The sequence below is a fragment of the Eretmochelys imbricata genome, chromosome 9 (assembly GCF_965152235.1).
Source record: "Eretmochelys imbricata isolate rEreImb1 chromosome 9, rEreImb1.hap1, whole genome shotgun sequence".
NCBI lineage: Eukaryota > Metazoa > Chordata > Testudines > Cheloniidae > Eretmochelys > Eretmochelys imbricata.
The window spans coordinates 55,191,087-55,216,652 of NC_135580.1; the positions used below are offsets into that span (position 1 = coordinate 55,191,087).

Genomic DNA, 25,566 nt, shown 5'->3' on the forward strand with positions numbered 1-25,566 from the left:
ATTTTCACTCAGAAGGCTTGTAAAGAGAGGCAGACCAGGTTACAAGTAATAGTGCTGAAGGAGGCACTGAGAGCTAAGCCAGATGGATTCAACATTCTTAAAGAAAACTGACTCCAAAGAAGGATCTGAAATTTGTGTATTGCATGCCTAAGAGACAACACTCCTCAACGCATAGGTGCTGGAACTAGGAGTGCTGGGGGTGCTGCTGTACCCCCGGGCTTGAAGTTGTTTCATAGCATCATAGAATATTAGGGTTGGAAGAGACCTCAGGAGGTCGTCTAGTCCAATCCCCTGCTCAAAGCAGGACCAACACCTACTAAATGATCCCAGCCAGGGTTTTGTCAAGCCGGGCCTTAAAATCCTCTAAGGATGGAGATTCCACCAGCTCCCTAGGTAACCCATTCCAGTGCTTCACCACCCTCCTAGTGAAATAATGTTTCCTTATATCCAACCTAGACCTCCCCCACTGCAACTTGAGATCATTGTTTCTTGTTCTGTCATCTGCCACCACTGAGAACAGTCAAACTCCATCCTCTTTGGAACCCCTGTTCAGGTAGTTGAAGGCTGCTATCAAATCTCCCCTAACTCTTCTCTTCTGTACACTAAATAACCCCTGTTCCCTCAGCCTCTCCTCGTAAGTCATGTGCCCCAGGCCCCTAATCATTTTCGTTGCCCTCCGCTGGACTCTCCAATTTGTCCACATCCCTGCTGTAGTGGGGGGACCAAAACTGGATGCAATACTCCAGGTGTGGCCTCACCAGTGCCGAATAGAGGGGAATAATCACTTCCCTCGATCTGCTGGCAATGCTCCTAGTAATACAGTCCAATATGCCATTGGCCTTCTTGGCAATGAGGGCACACTGCTGACTCATATCCAGCTTCTCATCCACTGTAATCCTCAGATCCTTTTCTCCAGAACTGCTGCTTAGCCAGTCGGTCCCCAGGCTGTAGCAGTGCTAGTAGCGTAGCTAGGGGGGAGCAGGGCAGCAGCCACTCCCCCACCAAGCACAAGTGGCACCTTTTTAATTTTTTGGCGCCTTTTTAATTTTTACTCACCCGGCAGGTGCTCCAGGTCTTCGGCAGCGGGTCAGGCGGTGCTCTGGGTCTTCAGTGGCTCTCTGGCGTCGGGTCCTTCACTCGCTCCAGTCTTCAGCGGCATTTCGGTGGCTGGGGGTGGGGAAGTCCTTCAGTGCCACAGAAGACCGGAGCGAGTGAAGGACCCTACACTGAAGAGCCGCTGAAGACCCGGAGCACCGCCTGACCCTCAGCTGAAGACCCAGAGCACTGCCGGGTGAGTACAAGTGGGTGGCGCCTTTTTATCTCCGCTCCCCATTTTCTCCACCTTGCTAGTGCATGGGATTCTTCCTTCCTAAGTGCAGGTCTCTGCACTTGTCCTTGTTGAACTTCATCAGATTTCTTATGGCCCAATCCTCTAATTTGTCTAGGTCACTCTGGACCCTATCTGTACCTCTCCCCCCAGCTTAGTGTCATCTGCGAACTTGCTGAGGGTGCAATTAATCCCATCATCCAGATCCTTGATAAAGATATTGAACAAAACCAGCCCCAGGACCGACCCCTGTGGTACTCCGCTTGATATCAGCTGCCAACTAGACATCGAGCCATTGATCATTCCCCATTGAGCCTGACAATCTAGCCAGCTTTCTATCCACCTTATAGTCCTTTTATCCAATCCATACTTTTTTAACTTGCTGGCAAGAATACTGTGGGAGTCGGTATCAAAAGCTTTGATAAAGTCAAGCTGTATCACATCCACTGCTTTCCCCATATCCAGAGAGCCAGTTATCTCATCATAGAAGGCAATCAGGTTGGTCAGGCATGGCTTGCCCTTCGTGAATCCATGTTGACTGTTCCTGACCACCTTCCTCTCCTCCAAGTGCTTCAAAATGGATTCCTTGAGGACCTGCTCCATGATTTTTCCAGAGACTGAACTGAGGCTGACCGGTCTGCAGTTCCCTGGGTTCTCTTTCTTCCCTTTTTTAAATATGGGCACTATATTTGCCTTTTTCCAATCATGCGGGACCTCCCCCGATCATCACGAATTTTCAAAGATAATGGTCAATGGCTCTGCAATCACATGAGCCAACTCCCTCAGCACCCTTGGATGCATTAGATCTGGACCCATGGACTTGTGCATGTCCAGCTTTTCTAAATAGTCCTTAACCTGTTCTTTCACCACTAGGACTGCTCACCTCCTCCCCATACTGCGTTGCCCAGTGGAGCTGACCTTGTCTGTGAAGACGGAGGCAAAAAAAGCATTGAGTACTTCAGCTTTTATCACATCATCTGTCACTAGGTAGCCTCCCACATTCAGTAAGGGTCCCCCACTTTCCCTGACCTTCTTGTTGTTGCTAACATACCTGTAGAAACCCTTCTTGTTACCCTTCACATCCCTTGCTAGCTGCAACTCCAGTTGTGCCTTGGCCTTCCTGATTACACCCCTGCATGCTCTAGCAATATTTTTATACTCCTCCCTAGTCATCTGTCCAAATTTCCACTTCTCGTAAGCTTCCTTTCTGAGTTTAAGCTCACTGAAGATTTCACTGTTAAGCCAAGCTGGTCGCCTGCCATATTTGCTATTTTTTCTGCACTTCGGGATGGTTTGTTCCTGCGCCCTCAATAAGGCTTCTTTAAAATGCAGCCAGCTCTCCTGGACTCCTTGCCCCCTCATATTAGCTTCCCAGAGGATCCTGCCCATCAGTTCCCTAAGGGAATCAAAGTCTGCTTTTCTTGCAAGAGAGGAAGAGGAATATAAAGCAAAATGATGGTGACAAACTCAAGTGCTCCCTCCTCTGCAAGCTGATAAGAAGATGACTAAAGGAGGACTTCGAGAAGTACTGAAATTAAAGGCTCTTAAAGACATCTGAAGATTATAGAAACCTCAAAAAACGCAAACAGGGACTGATGCTGTACAGGTCAACAATAATGGCACTGAAGAACAAGGACAGTAAAGCAGTAATTGACAGAACAGGAACAGAAGTGGTTTGTAAAGATTTCTACACCAAACTGTTGACATCTCAAATAAATGTCCCACTACCAACACTTCAACAGACCAATGAGCACGTACTCCCAGTTCTCGGCCGCAAAGTTAGACATGCAATTTACCAAATGAAGGAAGGAAAAGCTCCAGGAAAAGATGGACTGACAACCAAAATGATAAGAGCTGGAGACCATGACCTCTGGAAAACCCTTGCTCAGAGGTTTAGCCATTACTTGGAAATGCAGAAGATACTATCCAGCTGGAAGGAGTTTACAAGCTATTGACCAAAATAATAACAAATGACTCTTACAGAGTGTGGATGAGCAGCAGCTGAGAGAATAGACAGGTTTTTGAAGGAATTTCAGCACATTGGACCATATCTTCACTATAAACCAGCTATTTGAGAGCCCAAGGGAATACAAATGCCCTTTATACATTGCCTTCATCAACAATGAAAAAGCGTTTGACAGAGTAGAGATCAATGCAGTGCTGAAAGCTGTTGTAGAGCAGGGTATCAACACAAATTACATCAAGCTACTAAAGGAAGCAAACTCTGTTCGACACTCCCCTTTGCATTCCAGTCAAAAAAGGAGTGAAGCAAGGAGACAGTTCACCAAAACTCTTCACAACCTGCCTCAAAACGGTAATGAGGCGGACGAACTGAAAGGGTGGAATCAGCGTCAATGGAGAGCAGTTAAACCACCTCAGATTCATGAACAATATCGTGTTGATTGCTAAAAACACTATCAAACTACAGAAAATGCTGCAAGAACTTGACACAAAAAGCAGCCAAGTAGGACTGAAAATGAACTGCTCTAAAATGAAATTTATGTGATCTGACGCCTTGCCAAAAGCCCAAATAATAGTCAAGGGAGAACAAATAAAAGAAGTTGAACAATATGTCTATTTGGGCCAAGAAATTAACATGAGCCACGATCAGGAAGGCGAACTCTCACGAAGAAAGAAAGCTGGTTTGTGCACATTCAATTCTATCAAGGATGTCTTCTAAGGAAAAAACAACAAGGCAACACATGCCAACTTCTTTAACTCAACAATACTGCCAGCAATGTTGTAGAGCAGCAAAACATGGGCTCTGACAAAGACAGAGGAGCAACAACTGTCTGTCACAGAGAGGGCAATGGAAAGAAGAATTCTGAGGATTTCAGTCCATGACTGAGTCCCCAATGAAGCAGAATGGAGTGTAGGATGTCATTGTTGAAAGCAGGTACAGTAAAATGCAATGGGCCGGGCATATAGCTAGGCTCACTGTCGCCAAGTGGTACCCAAGGGAACTAAAACGACCACTAGGCTGACTTCCAAAGAGATGGGAAGATTTTACTGCAAAAAGGCATGGCCGCACATGGAGAAGGAAGGCCGGGATAAGAGAAGAATGGAAGCTGTGTTGTGATTGGTGCAAACTATATGAGGGCTGAAGGACCGATCGATCAAGATGTTATACACAATGACTCCAAGATCTCTGTCTTGAGTGGTAACAGCTAATTTAGATCCCATCATTTTGTATGTATAGTTGGGATTAGGTTTTCCCAATGTGCATTACTTTGCATTTATCAACATTTAATGTGATCTGCCATTTTGTCGTCCAGGCACCCAGTTTTGTGAGATCCCTTTGTAACTATGCAATCAGCATTGGACTTAACTCTCTCAAATAATTTTGTATTGTCTGCAAATTTTGCCACTTGTTCACTCTCTTTTCCAGATAAATAATGAATATGTTGCACAGCACAGGTCCAGTACAGGTTCTTAAGGGACCCTGCTATTTACCTCTCACCATTCTGAAAACTGATTCTTTATTCCTCCCCTTTGTTTCCTATATTTTAACCAGTTACTGATCCATGAGAGGACCTTCTCTCTTACCCCATGACTGCTTAGTTTGCTTCAGAGCCTTTGTGAGGGACCTTGTCAAAGGCTTTTTAAAAGGCCGAGTACACTATATTATGCACTGGATCATCCTTGTCCACATGCTCGTTGACTCCATCAGAGAATTCTCAGAGATTGGTGAGGCATGATTTCCATTTACAAAAGCCATGTTGACTTCTAGCATATGGTGTATACCTCTGTCTTATAATTTTGTTCTTACAGTTTCAACCAATTTGCCTAGTACTGAAGTTAGGTTTACTGGCCTGTAATTGCCAGCATCACCCCTGGAACCTTTTTCTAAAAGTTGGACTTACATTAGCTACCCTCCAGTCATCTGGTACAGAGGCTGATTTAAGCAATAGATTACATTCCACAGCTGTTAGTTCTGCAACTTCATACTTCAGTTCCTTGAGAACTCTCGGGCAAATACCATCTGGTCTTGGTAACTTATTACTGTTTAATTTATCAATTTGTTCCAAAACCCACCTATATTGGCACCTCAATCTGGGACAGTTGCTCAGATTTGTCACCTAAAAAGCATAACTCAGGTGTGGGGATATCCCCCACATCCTCTGCAGTGAAGACTGATGCAAATAATTCATGTAGCTTCTCTGCAACAGGAGTTGCAGCAGGAAAGATACTAAACTAGGAGGATGTGGATGATACTAAACTAGGAGGAGTGGTAGATACGCTGGAGGGCAGGGATAGGATACAGAGGGACCTAGACAAATTGGAGGATTGGGCCAAAAGAAATCTGATGAGGTTCAATAAGGATAAGTGCAGGGTCCTGCACTTAGGACGGAAGAACCCAATGTACCGCTACAGACTAGGGACCGAATGGCTAGGCAGCAGTTCTGCGGAAAAGGACCTAGGGGTGACAGTGGACGAGAAGCTGGATATGAGTCAGCAGTGTGCCCTTGTTGCCAAGAATGGCATTTTGGGATGTATAAGTAGGGGCACAGTGAGCAGATCGAGGGACGTGATCATCCCCCTCTATTCGACATTGGTGAGGCCTCATCTGGAGTACTGTGTCCAGTTTTGGGCCCCACACTACAAGAAGGATGTGAATAAATTGGAGAGAGTCCAGCAAAGGGCAACAAAAATGATTAGGGTTCTGGAACACATGACTTATGAGGAGAGGCTGAGGGAACTGGGATTGTTTAGTCTGCAGAAGAGAAGAATGAGGGGGGATTTGATAGCTGCTTTCAACTACCTGAGAGGTGATTCCAGAGAGGATGGTTCTAGACTATTCTCAGTGGTAGAAGAGGACAGGATAAGGAGTAATGGTCTCAAGTTGCAGTGGGGAAGGTTTAGGTTGGATATTAGGAAAAACTTTTTCACTAGGAGGGTGGTGAAACACTGGAATGCGTTACCTAGGGAGGTGGTAGAATCTCCTTCCTTAGAAGTTTTTAAGGTCAAGCTTGACAAAGCCCTGGCTGGGATGATTTAATTGGGGATTGGTCCTGCTTTGAGCAGGGGGTTGGACTAGATGACCTCCTGAGGTCCCTTCCAATCCTGATATTCTATGATTCTATGAAAGGAAGCTATGTAAGTGCCGTACAGATATCCTCCTGCAGAACTGGCCCATTACAGAAAAGAATGCACAGTTGGAGATCCTGGAGGATCATGCTAGTCCACCAGGCAATAGCTTTGTCACAGTTGGAGCTGCGGGATTTGGGTTTTAGCTGGTGGGTCAAATCATCTTCTTAATCATCTGCCAAACTCCCTCGGGCTGGTGAGAATTGACTGGTTCACAAGTGGGATCTGGTAAATTATTAAAAAGAACTGAGGGGGCTGGAACACCATGCCTCTGTTTATAGTCTGTTCAGAACGCTGAAGGGAGATGTATGTGAGCACTCCAATGGGCTCTGCTTGTTACAGTTACACTATCTAAGGCCAGGTCCACACTAAAAATTTAAGTCAACCCTGCTACATCACTCAGGGGTGTGAAAAATCAACACCCTGGAGCGATGTGGTTAAGCCACCTAACCCCTGCTGTAGACAGTGCTAGACTGACAGAAAAATTCTTTACTCAACCTAGCTACTGCCTCTTGGGGAGATGGATTAATTACAGTGATGGAAGAACCCCTCCTGTCATTGTAGTGGGTGTGTCTACACTGAAGTGCTACAGTGCAGCAGTTTAAGTGCATAGCCTCAGCTGCAGCCAGTTGGCACAACCCATGAATGTAAATTTGTAGAGTCCATCTTGAAAAACTCCCTTAAAAGAAAAACACAACAACAATTAAAGAGATGAAACAATCATTAAAGAGCAAATTCCTTAGAAGCGTCAACACCCTGCTGCTTACACAAACTAGTGTAATTTCCTAAGCTCCAACTGTCTATGTTAGGGGGCTGGAGCACATGACTTACGAGGAGAAGCTGAGGGAACTGGGATTGTTTAGTCTGCAGAAGAGAAGAATGAGGGGGGATTTGATAGCTGCTTTCAACTACCTGAAAGGGGGTTCCAAAGAGGATGGAGCTAGGCTGTTCTCAGGAGTAGCAGATGACAGAACAAGGAGCAATGGTCTCAAGTTGCAGTGGGGGAGGTTTAGGTTGGATATTAGGAAAAACTTTTTCACTAGGAAGGTGGTGAAGCACTGGAATGGATTCCTAGGAAGGTAGAGGTTTTTAAGGTCAGGCTTGACAAAACCCTGGCTGGGATGATTTAGTTGGGGATTGGTCCTGCTTTGAGCAGGGGGTTGGACTATATGACCTCCTGAGGTCCCTTTCAACCCTGATATTCTATGATTCTATGATTCTAGTAATGAGATGGCACTAAACAAAAAATCTGCTTATTATTGTAGCCACATATCCAATGCACAGGTTTCTCTGTTCTGCCTATAGTTAGCCATTTTGCTCACCACTGAAGCAGAAAACTTGGATCTCCCGAACACGTACTATAGGTTCATGATGGCACGTGGAGTTTAGCTGGACACAGAGCTATTAAATTGAGATAAATTCACCTAATTATCAGCCTGTCTCTTTCCAAAACAACTTTTCTGATGTGGAAAGCAGGACTGGGGGATAATCAGGAGACACTTTACTTTACCTAAACCTAATACTAATTTCCCCAATACTAATTTTCCCCTACTGTTACTCACACCTTCTTGTCAATTGTCTGAAATGGGCCACTCTCATTACCACTTCAAAAGTAATTTTTCCTCCCTTGGTATCCTGCTGTTAATTGAATTGTCTTGTTAGACTGACCTCACACTTGGTAAGGCATCTCCCATCCTTTCATGTATTTATACCTGCTCCTGTATTTTCCACTCCATGCATCTGATGAAGTGGGTTCTAGCTCACGAAAGCTTATGCCCAAATAAATTTGTTAGTCTCTGAGGTGCCACAAGGACTCCTCATTGTTTTTGCTGATACAGACTAACATGGCTACCACTCTGAAACTTTACAGATAGTTAATGTTAAAGCCGTGTTCGGTGTTATCCGGTCTTATCCTTCTCCTAACCACATCTTCTTCATATTACCTTAGTTTCTGCAGCACACTGCCTCAATTTAAGTATTTTGCTCCCCATTCTCTCCCTGCCCCCTCCCCCCGAAAGTGTTTCTATGCACATTAGCAGGAGTTATTTTACAATACCCAGATACTTGCAGATCATTTCCTGGCCCTTGGATTTTAAAGCCAGCATACCTGTTTCAGTACAGCTGCCTTGAATGAGAGCTGTGGAGAAGTGCCACCATCTCTGCAACCACAGTAGAGGATGAAAAGTTTGATGCATTGAAGGAGTTTTATTTTGTGGCATTTCCCTCCCAAGCTAAACAGACCCAGCTCAATTCTCTTCAAAGAGACAAAAACAAAACAAAACCAAAAAACCCAACCAGCTGGAGTAAATAGGCACACACACTCACTATCAACTTGTTCACCACTTGAGTTATGCTTGTAAAAATGCACAGGTGCACTTATGCTGGGAAAACTTGGACCTGTAATTCCCTACCGGTGCAAGCTGTAGTGTAGATAGGATTCAGGCATTTTTAACACCCATGTAGTCTAAGTCTGGCACACTCTGTCTACAGTTGCACCAGTGAAGAAATGTAAGTGTGAGTTTTGCTAGTGCGGACAAGGCCTAATTAGTCAACTGGACAGCTGCAGTTATGCGATGAGACCATGATGAGCAGAGTAGTGTTTTAATACTAGCAAGACGCCGTTTATTTGCAAACGCCCTTCCTTTTAAGGTCTCCAGTCATGCATTAGGAAAAAGTCTTTAGCCACAGTCTGGACATAAAGCGAAAAACAAATGGGCTTTCTTTGATCAGACTAAAGCAAAAAACAACAACAGGGTTTTTTCATCCAGACGTATAGGTTGTGTCTCCGTAAGGCTTTTGGCAAACGGCACTGAACTCTAGTTAACAAAATAAAGCCACTAGCTAAGTCACTGCTCTGGGTTATAACATTCATCTAAGAGGCAGTACTTACTCCCATTCCTTCCTGTGGTTTATTGAAAGCAGCCAGGTTATCAGGTGGCTCAATTCTACAGAAACCCTGCTAGCTTGCGGTTAACCATGTCTACCTAGGGTCCTCTGACTCAACTGTATTGCCCTTGTAGTTAAATATGGTACCTTGGTTTGATATTGCAACTGCACTATATACTTGAGTTTGTATAACAAAGTAGATGATTAAAAGTGCCTTTCTAGTATAATCATACTGTAGTTTAATATCAATTCAACAGCAACTCCCTCCTCCTAATATCTCACCAGAACAAATAAAAAATATTAATAAGTCACAGAAAACCAAAAGGCATATATAAATAGAAACAGAGCTGCAAATGATAATGAGTACTGTGCAATTAATACATCTCAAATTCTCTCTACTTCATAAAGTCCCTCACCATGCAAGGGAAACATACAGACAACTATTAAAACTGATTTACTACACACACAGAAGCACCCCACAAGAGGAAGATATGGCTTAAAATAGAAACAACCAATAACATTTAGGCCAATGATTTGAACAATCCATCCCCAGTTCCCCACCATCCATCTCAGTGTGTGCACTGCACATTGCTAATTTAGGGCTTGTCTACACATGGCCATCCAGGAAAATTAATCTGTATTTGTGTGAACACCTGAATGAGGATGTTCACACAGGAGGTTAGTGTGGTTGAATTTATTCACTTCAAATCCACTTTCCTGGATGTCCCTGTGTAGACAAGGCCTTAGGCAGAACACCCCAACTGTAATTCTCTAGCATTTTGGTCACGTGTCTGCTACAGCTCACAGTGTATTGCCATGTACACCTTCCATGACAACAGCACCCACGGTTGACTGTTCTACCCCAATCTGATGATCAATTGGCTAGGAATAATCCCCAGGATAGACATTTTCTGCAAGGCAACTACCATTCTTTTCCATGAGGAGAACTCTCTCCCTCATGGGCCAATACTGCAGTGTCAGTTGTAGCCCACTACAGAGGTACAGAAATTCTCCTTCCTTATCTGGAAGTTTTGCAGTCATTGCCATGTGTCCCAAGTTTGGGGAACACATGCATATATTTGGCATCACCAGTCTGTGATCTTGGTCCTGACCCAAAAGCAGCACTCCACCTGGTGAATAACATCCTTCAAGTAGTGTGTGGATCTGTCTATTCCGGGGGCGGGGGCGGGGTGGGGGAGCGACTGTTGCATTGATAATTCTGTGAACTGCTGGGTTCTCTCTAACTCTTCACAAGTACACCCACTGGAATAGCCTCCACCAATTGGATGCAGCCACCTCAGAGTAGATGTGGCCTATTTGAATCCCTGGACATATGAGCTTCCTCAGGCAGCCATGTGTATGCCAAACAAAATCACCTAGAGAGCCAAGGGAAGTCAATCAAGTTTCAATTAGTACTGCACAATTAGTCACTTTTTTTTTTTATTTGCAGCCCTGTTGTACTCCAGATGGTGCAAAGCTTGTTTCTGTCTGTGAAAATATCAAAGGAAATTCTAAGTTGATCCTTACACTGGCCATAATAAGCAAAAGGCAAAGAGGAACTGTTTGGGGCAAACTGAGCTTTGATCCAAATGATCAGTATGAATGATGAGTAGTAAAAGCAAATTCTCCTGTATGAATTCTTTCATGACTTTTCCTTTCAAACACTAAATTTCAATAAAAGTGCTGACCCCATTAATGCCAAGTGAACCTAGATTGAGAAAAAAGAACGAGGAGTACTTGTGGCACCTTAGAGACTAACAAATTTATTTGGGCATTAGCTTTCGTGAGCTAAAACACACTTCATCAGATGCATGCAGTGGGAACTACAGTAGGAAGATACATATACACAGAGAACATGAAAAAATGGGTGTTGCCATACCAACTATAATGAGACTAATCAATAAGGTGGGCTTAATTGAGAAAGTTAAATAGTATTACCAAAACAATGTTAAAGAAAACTACTTTCAAAACTGACTGATCACATCCGCATTATCCACATGGGGATGGCGTCAGATGTGCTAAATGTTAGCAAAAACCTGCTGGCTCCAACTAGGAAAATTCATAAGCATTTTTCTACCGTCATGGATGGATATAAGCTGTTCAGGAAGGACAGGAAGGGAAGAAAAGGTGGAGGAGTTGCACTGTATGTAAGGGAGCAGTATGACTGCTCAGAGCTCAAGTATGAAACTGCAGAAAAACCTGAGAGTCTCTGGATTAAGTTTAGAACTGTGAGCAACAAGGGTGATGTCGTGGTGGGAGTCTACTATAGACCACCAGACCAGGGGGATGAGGTGGACGAGGCTTTCTTCCGGCAACTCGCAGAAGTTACTAGATCGCAGGCCCTGGTTCTCATGAGAGACTTCAATCACCCTGATATCTGCTGGGAGAGCAATACAGCAGTGCACAGGCAATCCAGGAAGTTTTTGGAAAATGTAGGGAGGAGTGGTAGATACACTGGAGGGTAGGGATAGGATACAGAGAGCCCTAGACAAATTGGAGGATTAGGCCAAAAGAAATCTGATGAGGTTCAACAAGGACAAGTGCAGAGTCCTGCACTTAGGACGGAAGAATCCAATGCACCGCTACAGACGAGGGACCGAATGGCTCGGCAGCAGTTCTGCAGAAAAGGATCGAGGGGTGACAGTGGACGAGAAGTTGGATATGAGTCAACAGTGTGCCCTTGTTGCCAAGAAGGTCAATGGCATTTTGGGATGTATAAGTAGGGGCATTGCCAGCAGATCGAGGGATGTGATCGTTCCCCTCTATTCGACATTGGTGAGGCCTCATCTGGAGTACTGTGTCCAGTTTTGGGCCCCACACTACAAAAAGGATGTGGAAAAATTGGAAAGCGTCCAGCGGAGGGCAACAAAAATGATTAGGGGACTGGAACACATGAGTTATGAGGAGAGGCTGAGGGAACTGGGATTGTTTAGTCTACGGAAGAGAAGAATGAGGGGGGATTTGATAGCTGCTTTCAACTACCTGAAAGGGGGTTCCAAAGAGGATGGATCTAGACTGTTCTCAGTGGTAGCAGATGACAGAACAAGGAGTAATGGTCTAAAGTTGCAGTGGGGGAGATTTAGGTTGGATATTACGAAACACTTTTTCACTAGGAGGGTGGTGAAACACTGGAATGCGTTACCTAGGGAGGTGGTGGAATCTCCTTCCCTAGAAGTTTTTAAGGTCAGGCTTGACAAAGCCCTGGCTGGGATGATTTAGTCGGGGATCGGTCCTGCTTTGAGCAGGGGGTTAGACTAGATGACCTCCTGAGGTCTCTTCCAACCCTGATATTCTATGATTCTACCCTAGAGGAAGCTATCCTACAGACTGGGCGCTGGTGTTTTTACCACCATGTTGTTTCAGTATCCTTACAGCACACCAATGCTGAACAAGGCTTTCAAAATATTCCCCTTTAGAACACTGCACCGGAGACTTCCCCCAGCAGGATCTGAACACAGCTCTAACACAGATTTAAAAAAAACATGGTGTAGATAAAAATTGCTCAACCCACTTTTAACATGTTACGGTTCACTTTTAATTAAAAGCTTAAAACCCATTGGCCTTGGGCTATGTGTCTGGCTTTAAACTTTCCTTACTCTGCCATTCTGTTAAACTGGTGCATGCACATACATGTGGGAAAAATTTCTGTAAGCATGCTGATAGAAACAACAGATACTATAGAAAGTGTTCTTTGATTTCATCACATACCTTAACTGAAACTACAGACTTGTCTATGAAAAGTCATCAGTGAAAGTCACACAATTAAAAGAAACAAATTAAATGCAACATGTGTTAGTATGTGCACACGCACACATGCAGACACTTGCTATACAACTTCTCCTTCTAGGTTGATCAGTTTACATGATCAAAATAGTTCCTACTGCCTGGAAAATTCAGCCTACAGCAGGCAGCAGTTCTGTCCCAACAATGCAAAATGAAAGACATACATACAATGAGGCATGCAAAAGCAAAGATGGTTACTGATCCATATGTACATCTTATTCTGAAGCCCAGTCGAGAATTGAGACTAGAAAAGCAGATTGTTCTACACATATCCTGTATGTAGAGGCATGAGTAAACTAGAGTCAGGTATCTGAAATACAGTAATATATTGGCCCCTAGTGGTAAGTGACCCTAATTACATGACAAAAAAGCATCAGCTCCAACATCTGCATTAGCCTTAGAATGAAACTATATTATTAGAACTGCAGTTGTATCTAAGAACCCCTCTAATGGACCAGGATCCCATTGCCCAAGGCACTGTACAAACACAACAATAACAAGAAGATCTGTTCCAGTGTATAGCTTAAATTTTATGACTGAAAAAGAAAGAGAAGGTGTTACGAGTTATACCTGATAGGACACGCACACAACTGCTGCGAATTATACCTGACAGGACACGCACACAACTGCTGTGAATTACACCTGGTAGGACACACACACAAATCTATGACAGTAAAGCAAGTGGCTGACTGAGGAATCAGTGTTAGAATGGTGCTCGGATCAGGGACAACTGGATGGGGGGCTATAACATAACCATTTATAGCCCGTAGATCCTGAACAAATCGATAGACTGGACGCCCATCTGTCCCGGTTTAGTCTTCCTTACTGGAAGAGTGGGGGTATTACAGGGCGAACTGCAGGGGACTAAAACCCCGAGTCAAATAGCTGTCAATAAGAAGTGAGATGCCTTCTTCCGCCTTCCTCGGCAAGGGGTATTGTTTTACGGAAGGAGGTGGTCCGCCCCTTGCTTCCAGACTCACTGGAATGGTTGATTTAAGAAGACCCACATCAGTAGGATTTGTGCTCCACAAAGTGTGGGGAACACTGGACAATTCAGAGGACACACCAGGAATAGGGGTAACCGATGCCATAAGAGAAGCAACCGCCAAGTCCGGAACAGATATGCGGAGCCCCTCGGGGGCGCAATACATGTGTGCCCCCAGTTTGCCCAGCACATCCCACCCGAGGAAGTTCGCGGGACCCTCCGGCATTACAACAAACCTATGTGATAGCTTTAAAGAACCAAGCTCGATAGGGACAGGGTAGGATAAAGGAGCCAGGCAGGGATTGCCTTCTATACCCTGCACCCAAACCCTGGTATCGGACAGAGAGCCCTGAACAAAAGTTAAAGTGGAGAGGGAGGCCCTGGTATCTACTAAAAAAGGCACAAGCTGTTCCCCAACTTTCAAATAAATTTGCGACTGTAACCCCAAATCCCATTCCAACTCTCCCAAGGTTCCCAAAACCTCCGCCTCTAGTCACTGAAGGTCAACAAGGTTCTGGGGGGCGTTAGGGGGAAAAGAAGGATTAGCCTCTACCTGGCTCTTCCAAGGAGCTCCTCGGGGAAGCAGGGGACACTCCCTCCTCCAGTGCCCTGGTTGCTTATAATAACTACAATTTCCATCCCTCACTTTACCCCAACCTCCCCCTCCTCCTGTCCCCCATCCATGCCCCCTTCCTCTCATCTCTCCGCGCCCTTGCCAATGCTGGTTTCCCGAAGGAACCTGCAAGGCAGCAGCTAACATACTTACTTCCTCCTTCTTCTGTTTACATTTTTCCCATGCTTTCTCCTCGTCTCTGCCGTTAAACATAAAGGTAGCCAGGTGGACTACCTCCTGGAGGAACATGCTTAGAAAAATATTTTTTTATATCTGATGCTGCCTGATCGACATAAAAGGAGACCATCATAGGACAGTTTTCCTCCGCCTCAGGGTTTATACCGCCCCCATATACACGAACTTGTTTGGACAACTGAGCCAAAAAGGAGGAGGGGTGCTCAGTAAGCTCTTGCTGACATTCGCGGATTTTAGACCAGTTAGCCGTTTTACTACCAGCTTTGCGTATAGCTTCTAAAAGGCCCCTTCTACCTGCCTTTAAAAGGCCCATTTGAGTAAGCACATTAGGATTCCAATTGGGATCAGTCAGGGACCAAGAAGCCCGGGTACTATCCTTCCCTGCCCAGCACCTATTAGCATCCAGAATGGAATATTTCTTGTCAGGGGTAAAAAGTGTGTCCAGGATTACCTGGACATCTCCCCATGTAGGATTAAATGTGGTAAATACAGACCGAATGGTTTGCAGAACCTTCTCTGGATCGTCATGCAGGCGAGGCGTCTGCTGTTGCCATGTTACTAAATTGCCTGGGCCAAAGGGGCGGTGAACATAGGGGAAGGCTAGCCATTCACTGCCGTCTGTACCATGAGTAACAAGGGGTTGCTGTATGAGGGGAGCTTGCAGAGTAACCAGCGGGTCAATGGTGGGCCCATACGAGTTGGGAGGTGGCAAGCAAGGAGGTGATAGACATAAGTCAGAAAGCCGAGGGTAAGCCAGGGGAGGGGCAGAAGCAGGCATAGCACAGAGCGGGGCTGAAGACCCCTGAGACAGATAGGAAAAGGAGGAGGAAAGAGGACGTCCTTTCGCACGCTCATAAGCCCAGTTGTCCCATACATACCAATAATCCATCTGGGCTGGGGCTTTGTCCTCCAGCCTCCTCCTAAGCACTGTTCATTTATCCCCAGCAAAGGACCCATCCGGTGGCCATTCAATAGATGTTTGAGTTGTTAGTGCTGGCCACTCAACCTTACATAAAATTACAGCTTTCTTCCTACCTAACCCATGGGTACCAGAAACATTTCTCCAATTCTCGAGAACTTCAGCCAAAGGGGTCCCCTTACTTACACTCTGCCCAGAACCCATAATGGGCTACCAAAAAGACTCCAAATGTGCCACCTTATCGCCTAAGCGACGGCTCACACCCCCCCCCCCCTCCTCGGAGTTCTCAAAGGTGAACTCACCCTGTGCCGGCTGGAGCTGTCCGAGAGGAGGAGTGCAGTCTCGCTTGTCGGGATGAGCCTAGGGTCCCTTCGTGATCGCCAAAACTGTTACGAGTTATACCTGATAGGACACACACACAACTGCTGCAAATTACACCTGGTAGGACACGCACACAACTGCTACGAATTACACCTGGTAGGACACTCAAACAAATGCTACGAATTATACTTGATTACTGAATGATGTTCCCTTCCACCACCCACTTCCTGATTGATTGCAGACTATATAGTAAAACTTGAGTTCTGCTTAGTTATACCTTAACCAATCATTTTACTGAAATTTAACTAACCAATCCTAACTTATTGTAACATGATTATGTAACCAATTATATCCCACCACCTTAATTAGTTTACACCCAGCAAAATTAATTATACAGCAGACAGAAACAGTCACAGAACCAGACAGAGATTATACAGACAAAAATAGCAAAGTGGGAACTATAATGACAAAACAATACAGAAGTGAGGATTTCACATCCCAGCTATTGATAAGTGAGTTCTTGCCAGACAGGATGCTATCAAACTAAGTTTCCTTTTACATCTTCTAGGCACTTCCCTTTCTCTGGAGGTGATAGGCATTATCAGGACAGGATTGTATTCCTAACAGCACAATAGCACCTTATTTCAATGTGACTAGTTTGGAATGTGAGGATGTGATCGTTCGCTTCGCAGCTTATGGCTACCTCTGCTGCTTAGCCAAAGGCCTTAGCCTAAGCATAGGGCCTCAGACTGTCACAGTAAGAGAAGGCTCTTACACTGCAGACATTGATTTTGATTCTTCTTTTATACCTCTATAACTAGACAAGTGATAAGAATACACCTAAATTCTTAGAGTATAGGCCATTACAGACAGGTCTGAATATCGATATCCTAACATGCATCTTGTAGGTCAAGGGCTGAGAACCAGTCCCCCTGTTCCAGTGCTGGGGTTATTGTGCCCAATGTGACCATCTTGAGTTTTTGGGAGTATATGCATTTGTTGAGTCTTCGTAGGTTTAGTATCGGTCGCCATCCACCACTTTTCTTCTGGGTTAGGAAATGGAAGGAATTCTATTCCCACCCTCTGTATGGTGTTGGTATAGAATCATAGAATAACAGAGTTGGAAGGGACCTCTGGAGGTCATCTAGTCCAACCCCCTGCCCAGAGCAGGACCAATCCCCAACTAAATCATCCCAGCCAGGGCTTTATCAAGCCTGACCTTAAAAACTTCTAAGGAAGGGGATTCCACCACCTCCCTAGGTAACGCATTCCAGTGTTTCACCACCCTCATAGTGAAAAAGTGTTTCCTAATATCCAACCTAAATCTCCCCCACTGCAACTTGAGACCATTACTCCTTCTCCTGTCATCTGCTATCACTGAGAATAGTCTAGATCCATCCTCTTTGGATCCACCTGTCAGGTAGTTAAAAGCAGCTATCAAATCCCCCCTCATTCTTCTCTTCCGTAGACTAAACAATCCCAGTTCCCTCAGGTACTGGTTCTGTGGCACCTAGCCGAAGAAGATGATAAACGCTGAGTCGTAGTAGGTGCTTGTTAGAAGGGTCCCTGCAGAGGGACAGGGAAGGGGGTAGGGTAGGTGGACAGGAAGTAAAAGGGATGGAGTAGCCCAAATACATTATCTCCAGAATCCAGTGGTCTTGTGTGATTTGCTGCCATTGTGGAAATGACGTAGGCGGTGGCCAAATGGGCAGGTAAATGCTGGTGTTAGGGGGTGGTCACTCAGACCCTCACCCAATCCTTCAAAATTGTGGTTTGTTTCCAATTGATGGTTGGGACGCCGACTGGTATGATTTGTTCTGTCTGCGCATGGGTGGTCTATTGCAGTTTCTTGCCGCTTCATACAGTCTGGATTGCAGGCGGTTGTATTGTGGTGCCCTGAGTCTCCAGTATGGCTGATACCTCTTTCTTTTGGGGAGTGCAGTGTATATGCCCAGGGTATGCAGGGTAGCTCGTGAGTCCTTCATTGTGTACAGGACCTTGTCTGTTTTTGCTAAAAATAGTTTCTTCTTGTTGAAGGGCAGGTCCTCTACCTTAATTGGAGCTCCTATGTGATGCCAGATGATGATAGCCATGAAGCTCTGTGCATAGAAGCTGTAGTACAGGCTGCCATATCAGCCTGTCCAGGGAAGCCTGTAGGGCCATTCTGGCGACCAGCTGTCCCTTGACCAGGACCAATTTGAATTGGGCTCTCCTGTTCTCTGCTATATCTATGGTAAATTTGAAAAGTTTGCCATTGTTGTCAAAATCATACTTGTCAAGGAGGGCGCTGTAGTTGGCTATTCTGAATTGTAGTGTGGATGATGTATATACCTTGCAGCCTAGGAGGTCTAAATGCTTGTGGTCCTTATCTTGTGGCATGGATTGGTGTTGAGGTTGTTTTGCCCTGTGGGTTGCTGCCTCTACCACCAGGGAATTGGGTTGTGGGTGGGCAAATAGGAAGTCCATGCCCTTGGCCGGGATGTAACACTTGTGATCTGCCCTCTTTCATGTTGGTGGAGCTCTAGCTGGGGTCTGCCATATGTTTTCAGCAGGTTCTAGGGTGGCATCATTTATAGGAAGCGCAATTTTTTATGCCAAAGAGTGTTGCAAAAATTTTAAGAGCTTGTGTTAATTCTCTTGAACCTCCTCTAATGGAATGTCCTGACTGATAGTTATTCGTTTGAACAGCTCCTGAAACTGTTTGAAGTAGTCCGCCGGAGTGGGTGAAGGTGGCATGACAGTTTCATCTGGAGACTAGGAGGAGTTGTGTTCTGGGGACACTGTCTCAGATATGGCCTCTTCTTCAGGCTCCTCTGATGGGTCCTCTGTGTCCATGGATGTAAGCTGCACAGGGGATACTGGTTGGCACCGAAGTTGTGCCCTGGGTGGTGAGGAAATGCAGGCATGGTGAGCCTTATAAGGTGGCCATTGCATTGGATATGGCATGTGAGGGCCCATCCATGGTGGGCCATACCATGGCCATTGCGCTTGTTCTTTGTATTGGAAAGCCCCAGTGGTGTGTTTTTGTGGGGGTGTAGGAGAATCTGGCGGTGAGAACACTTGCGCCTCTTGGTTTTGGTCATCATTATCACTATTGGTGAATACTGAATATGCCATAGGTGAAGTTGGTTGGGTTAAAATAGAACCCCCGGTTCCGAGTACAGGTGATTCTGGCACCAGTGCTACAGAAATGTCTTTCTGCGTTAAGAATTGTTTTGGCGCTGGTGGGTTGTGACTGGATTCCGATGGTTTAGGTATCTTGTATTTCGCTTTAGTAGGTGCCGGTGGCCCCATTGCTGTGCTGTCTGCCGGTGCCGGGAGGTTTGTCGGTGCCAGTACCAACGGTTGTGTCAGCACTGGAGGCGGCTGTGTGTCCAGTACCGATTCCAACGCGGGTGTCAGTGCTGTCAGCACTGAGGAGACACAGGTCGTTTCATGTCTCGCCTCCTTCGTCTTATGGGCAGTGCGCCTGGTGCCGGAGGAACTGGGAGAGTCCTACATGCTGACTGCTGAGGCTGTCGGCACCACTGATAGCGACCTCGCAGGGGACCGCTTCTTTCTAGTCAGTTCCCTGTGTGGGGAGGTCAAGGCTTGCTTCCTCTTCTCCTAAGAGGGTGGAGCCGTGCTCTTGGTCGATTCCCACCAGGAGGGAGAGCACTTGGGAGAAAGTTTAGATACATCCTTCTCTGATCTGGGCTGGAGAGATTTCTCCATAAGGTTCATTTTCAGGTGCAGGTCTTGGTCCCGTCAGGCCTTCACCTTTAAGTTTTTTAAGTGGGCGCATTTGGCTGGAATGTGCGTCTCTCCGAGGCACCGTACTCAGAGTGAGTGTCCGTTGGACTGCAGCACTGCCTCATTGAAGGAGCTGCATTTTTTAAAACCAGGAGAGCTTGGCAAGTTAAAGTAAAAGAGTGAGAGGTCACAGTGGACCAAAAATACGTATCAAGGTTTTTGCTCCATGGGAGCAGAGAGCTTGAAGAAAAACGGGGAAAAAAGTTTGGTTGGTTGGTTTTTTTTAACTATTAACTAACTTATCTAAAGGGAAGGGTAAAACTAAGTTAATCTTATCTAATTTTTCTGTTAATAGGGGAAGAAACTAACTGCCCCGAGCTCCATCTTCAGCCGAGGACAGCTGAGAAGGAACTGAGGGGGTCGGGCCGTGCACACACTGCACAGACTCAAACAATGGTGCAAGACAACAGCTGTGCACATGCAACCCAACCAGGCACTGCTACCAAAGATCTATGATCAACGGCACCAGGTGCATCGTCACCTGGAGTGGAGCACCAACAGGAACAGCACTTGAAGAAGAACTGGCAAACATTGAGATTATCCACTGAGCATGGCCTACACGAGAGAAATGAACACACATTTGGGAGTCGGGAAGTCCTGAGTTTTAATCCTGGTTCTGACAAAGACTTGCTTCAATTTCCCATCTGCAAAGTGGGTCTAACACTTAGCTCCCTCAAAGGGGAGGTTGCATGATCTACATTGAACATGTAAAGAACATCGTACATATAGGTGGTGAAAATAACTAATTTTCAAAATTGTACAAAAGAAAAGGGACACATTTTCTCAAGAATAGTCACCAATTTTTTCTGTTTTGACCTTCTCTAATTGTATGTATTAGTTACTTTGAAATGGATAGTGGGATTATATAATTTTTCTCTGACTGAAATTGTCATTATACATGACAAGTATGCACAAATATATACAAAGATATTTAAGGACTCTGCCACAATATGTAATATGCCAAAAGAACTTGAGAAAAAGAGAGAAAGGATCAATGTTATTCAGTATATGCAAGATACTTTTAAAATGAGAATTTTAATTGTTGAATTCCAGAGGAATGTTTCCAATTATTTGGGTTGGAGAACATAACTTCCTTCAGATGTGTAAATCAAGGAAATGGAATGTATCCAGCAGTCTTTATAGAGTTGTGGTATCAACTCTTGCGGTACAGTTTTTATATTTGGAAGCAGGTAAATTAGTGGCTGTGAGCTAGTTTTATTTTTTATTTATAAAGGTTGTTTTTTACTAGCTTACCTGTTTCAATTTGACATCTTACCAAACTGCGTAGTAGTCAGAAAACCAGACTCAGCTCTCTGTAACACTTGTTTACATCTGGATGTACAGAACCTATCACTAAAGGCAGATTTTGCAACAGTTATCCAGGCTTGATCCTATGCAACTGATAGCACATTTTAAAAGTGGAGACATTTAACTGAAGATGACAGAGGAGATCCTAATTCTGCTCAGCAACAGTGATATGTACTGGACATAGCATTTTACTGCCTGCACTTCCCTTAGTGTATTTTAATAAAGGCAAAGGGACAGTGAGGAATATTCCCATTCTAGGTTTTAATGGATTTTTTGCATTAGCTCCCAGGGTGTGTCTACTCACTCATATCTCAGATACAGAGATTAGCTCACTGTGAAAGATTGGGGTTGCTTGCTTATACTGCTGTGGGAGTTTTCCCAGGAATTTTTGGCTATAACTTATAAAATTAGGTAATTTTTCAACTGGTGATCTAGCAGGTTTTTCAGCAAAAGGTGAGACAAGAGGGACTGCATACCACCATCAGCAAGATATTTTTGCTGGACATGTCAATCCAGAGCCCTTTTCCTTCTGCCACCAATTTCCTCAGTGTGACCACTGTGGTTGAGAACTACTTTGTATCTGGCAGGTTGGGCTTTATTAGGGTGTGGCCATACTTCAGCCTACATAACTGTGTTGCATCACTGCAGTTGATGTGCACAGAGTTAGGCTTGTCACGGAAGGACGGCAAGACTGTAGGGTTTCCTTTAGCATAAACACGTAGGTTGTGTCTATTCTGTGAAGCTATACTGAGTTCCAGACAACTCTGGAGTTAGCCACAGTTTCTGCTGAGCTAACAACTCCCCACAGTCCTTGCTTGCCAAGGGGTCTATAATCTTTCCCACAATGATCAACGCCCAACACTTCCTGGTTTAAGGAACCTATTCCATCTTCCAGGTTGTCAAGATGAAGTGTCTGCAGGGCTACCTCTGTTAGCCTAGAGGAAGTTGGTGAAACACGCAGTGTTCTCCCCATAAGAGATAGGTGACACCTCACTTGACTTGCCAGATGTACAGCAATCACCTTCATGTGGGAGGAAATGAACTTAGTGATTGGCATGCTTCAAGCAATGAAACTCAGCTGACAAACTGTCTGCATGAGAGCATATTGGCATGCTAAGTATGAACTTCCCAGCATGCCTGTCACATTAGACATCCAAAATTGCTATGAACCAGATACAGGCAATCATACTACAACTGGACTGCACTTGCTCTGAGAAAGGCTAACAATACGGTGTTGTCTCTAGTCCTCCCTTCTCCGTCCCCTTTCCCCTGTGTCAATTTACATTGGTGCTGTGCCAGGGTAGACATCAAATACTGGCATAATAGCTTTACTGGTGCAATTAGCTTTTCCACCACAGTGCACCAACTAACCCTTACGTATCCCCTCCTGCAAACTTCTGGACTTTGCTGGCCCAACGTCACCTGTTATTGGGCTCCACAAACTTTAGATCCCATTTGCATGCACCTGTCACCAGTAACCACTCCTTTTAGATCAACGCGACAGCCGATTTTGGGGCATGTCTCAGAAGAAGCCATCATACAACTAAGCTGAAAGCTGGCACAAGGCAGATGACAAGGCACTTGTTCATATTCGGGGTGATTAAGAGATATGGCCCCTACTGAGCTTATGGTTTGGAATACCTTGGTTTACAACTGCAGACCTAACAGTTCTGCCCAGCAGAGTATCATTTCAGGACATTGTGCAAGAAAAAGAAGGTGCAATCCAAGAAAGATAGGATGCCATCAGCTGCTCCAGAACTGGGAGAAAAACCTGCCTCATTGGTATTGAGCCGAACAACATTCTAGCACTTCAGCCATCTGTGAAGCCTGAGGCCCCAACTACACTGGCAAGTTTGTGCACAGTAAAGCAGCTTTAAGTGCTGTAACTCCAAGGTGCACACACTCCCAAGCCACTTACTGCACAGAAACTGCGCAGATGCAGCATTCTAAAAAAACCACCTTGAGGGGAGGCATAGAGCTTTCTGCTCCATGGCTACAGTGCTGCGGTGCCAGTGTAGATGCCGTGGTGATTACAGTGCTGCGATTGCCCTCCGGGAGGTGTCCCACAATGCCTGTTCTCACTCTCTGGCCATCGGTTTGAACTCTACTGCCATGCCCTCAGGTGACCAACCGTCAGCCCCACCCTATACATTCCTTTGCAAATTTGAAAGTCCCCTTCCTGTTTGCTCAGTGATGCATGCAGTGGTCTCAGCGCATCTTTGATCATAGAATCAAAGAATATCAGGGTTGGAAGGGACCTCAGGAGGTCATCTAGTCCAACCCCCTGCTCAAAGCAGGACCAATCCCCAACTAAATCATCCCAGCCAGGGCTTTGTCAAGCCTGACCTTAAAAACCTCTAAGGAAGGAGATTCCACCACCTCCCTAGGTAATGCATTCCAGTGCTTCACCACCCTCTTAGTGAAAAAGATTTTCCCAATATCCAATCTAAACCTTCCCCACTGCAACTTGAGACCATTACTCCTTGTTCTGTCATCTGCTACTACTGAGAACAGTCTAGATCCATCCTCTTTGGAACCCCCTTTCAGGTAGTTGAAAGCAGCTATTAAATCCCCCCTCATTCTTCTCTTCACAAGATTAAACAATCCCAGTTCCCTCAGCCTCTCCTTATAAGTCATGTGTTCCAGTCTCCTAATCATTTTTGTTGCCCTCCGCTGGAAGCTTTCCAATTTTTTCAGATCCTTCTTGTAGTGTGGGGCCCAAAACTGGATACAGTACTCCAGATGAGGCCTCACCAATGCCAAATAGAGGGGAACGATCACGTCCCTCAATCTCCTGGCAATGCCCCTACTTATACATCCCAAAATGCCATTGGCCTTCTTGGCAAAGTGGCCATGCCTGCTCCACGCACCAGGCGATCCCCCACTTGCAACAATGCAGAGCTGCTGGACCTCATCAGTATTTGGGGAGAGGAGGCAGTGCAGTCACAGCTGCACTCCAACCGTCAGAATTATTATATCTATGGACAGATTTCTAGATTCATGATAGAAAAGGGCCATGATAAGGACACATTGCAGTGCAGGGTCAAAGTGAAGGAGCTGTGGAATGCCTACCACAAGGTGCGGGAGGCAAAACGCTGCTCTGGTGCTGTGCCCACGAGCTGCTTGTTCTACAAAGAGCTGGACACGATATTCAGTGGTGACCCCACTCCACTCTGAAGTCCCCTGTGGATACTTCGTTGGCTTCATTGCCAGTCGAGAGTGGACCAAGTCAGGAGGAGGCAATCTTGGATGAAGAGGGGGAGGGGGACCCAGAGGCAGAGGATGACTCGGAGGCCAGAGATGTATGCAGTCGGGAGCTCTTTTCTACCCCGGAGGAGCCTAGCCAGTCACAGCAGTCGGAACTTGGCAAAGTGCAAACAGGAGAGGAGGCCCCTGGTAAGTGGATCTGATTTTGGGAATTGCTGAAGAGAGTTGTTGGGGGCAGGAAGGTTGCAGAAAGCAGGCTTGTCTCCCCCTCATGCCTAGTTTGAGCAGCATAACAGGCTGTCGATACACTCCCTCACATCATGTGAATCTCCCCCAGATATCTTCAGGAAACTCTCGTGGAGATACTGGGCAATCCACTCCCGCAGGTTCCTCAGCAGAGCTGCTTTGTTTCTTGCCAGATTAACAGTAACTTTCCCATGCCACTGTGCTGTCACGAGGGGGGCAGATGGGACCATAGCTGCACAGAGGCTAGCCACATAGGGGCCAGGGCGGAAGCTGCAGGCTTGGAGAAGACCATCCCTTGATTCCCTGCTCACCTTCAGCAGCAAGATATCTACCATTATGATCATGTCCTGTGGAAAGTGTGGGACAGAAATGATTATCAGGCCCCCCCTACAGTGCTGGCTCTCCCCAAGTGCCCATGAGCCACGTACTCAGTGTACAGCAGGGTCCGGGAACAATAATTGACCCTGCCCCTGCGGCTACTCACCATTTTGGGGATTTTGTGGCTTATGTGTGTTTGCCTGGGGTCAGCCAGTTAGTGTCAGGTGTATGAGTACTGGCTGTGTTTTAAAGCACAGAAACAGTGTTGTCTGTGTTGCAAACAATACTGCTTCTGTAAAATGTTGCATTTAAACTTCAGAGATGACCTTGGGAACACAGCCTCCCTCTTTGTTACTGGCGGCAGAACGGTTGCAAAGAATTAGAAAGCGTCCAGAAGAACTAAGGAGGACTTTATGCATGAGGTTACGATGCACTCCGTCGCTGAGAAAAAGGAAGTGAAAGAGTGGCGGGACAGCGAGAAGAGGGAATGAAAGGAGAACGCGGCACACCAGAAAGAAGCCACAGAGCGGCTCTTAACAGTTATGGAGCGCCAAGCAGACACGCTCCAGGAGATACTA

The 25,566-nt window shown here is 45.6% G+C and overlaps 2 protein-coding genes across 2 annotated transcripts in view; both read right to left on the reverse strand.

Moving 5' to 3' along the window:
- FARP2 (FERM, ARH/RhoGEF and pleckstrin domain protein 2) overlaps positions 1 to 16,198 on the reverse strand; it is a 235,941-nt gene extending 219,743 nt beyond the window's left edge. Inside the window, exon 1 of the mRNA XM_077825588.1 lies at positions 16,099 to 16,198. The gene's annotated coding sequence lies outside the window, so the exon portion shown is untranslated. The remainder of the gene's footprint in view (positions 1 to 16,098) is intronic.
- SEPTIN2 (septin 2) overlaps positions 16,180 to 25,566 on the reverse strand; it is an 85,564-nt gene continuing 76,177 nt past the window's right edge. The window contains exon 13 of the mRNA XM_077825616.1: positions 16,180 to 16,198. The gene's annotated coding sequence lies outside the window, so the exon portion shown is untranslated. The remainder of the gene's footprint in view (positions 16,199 to 25,566) is intronic.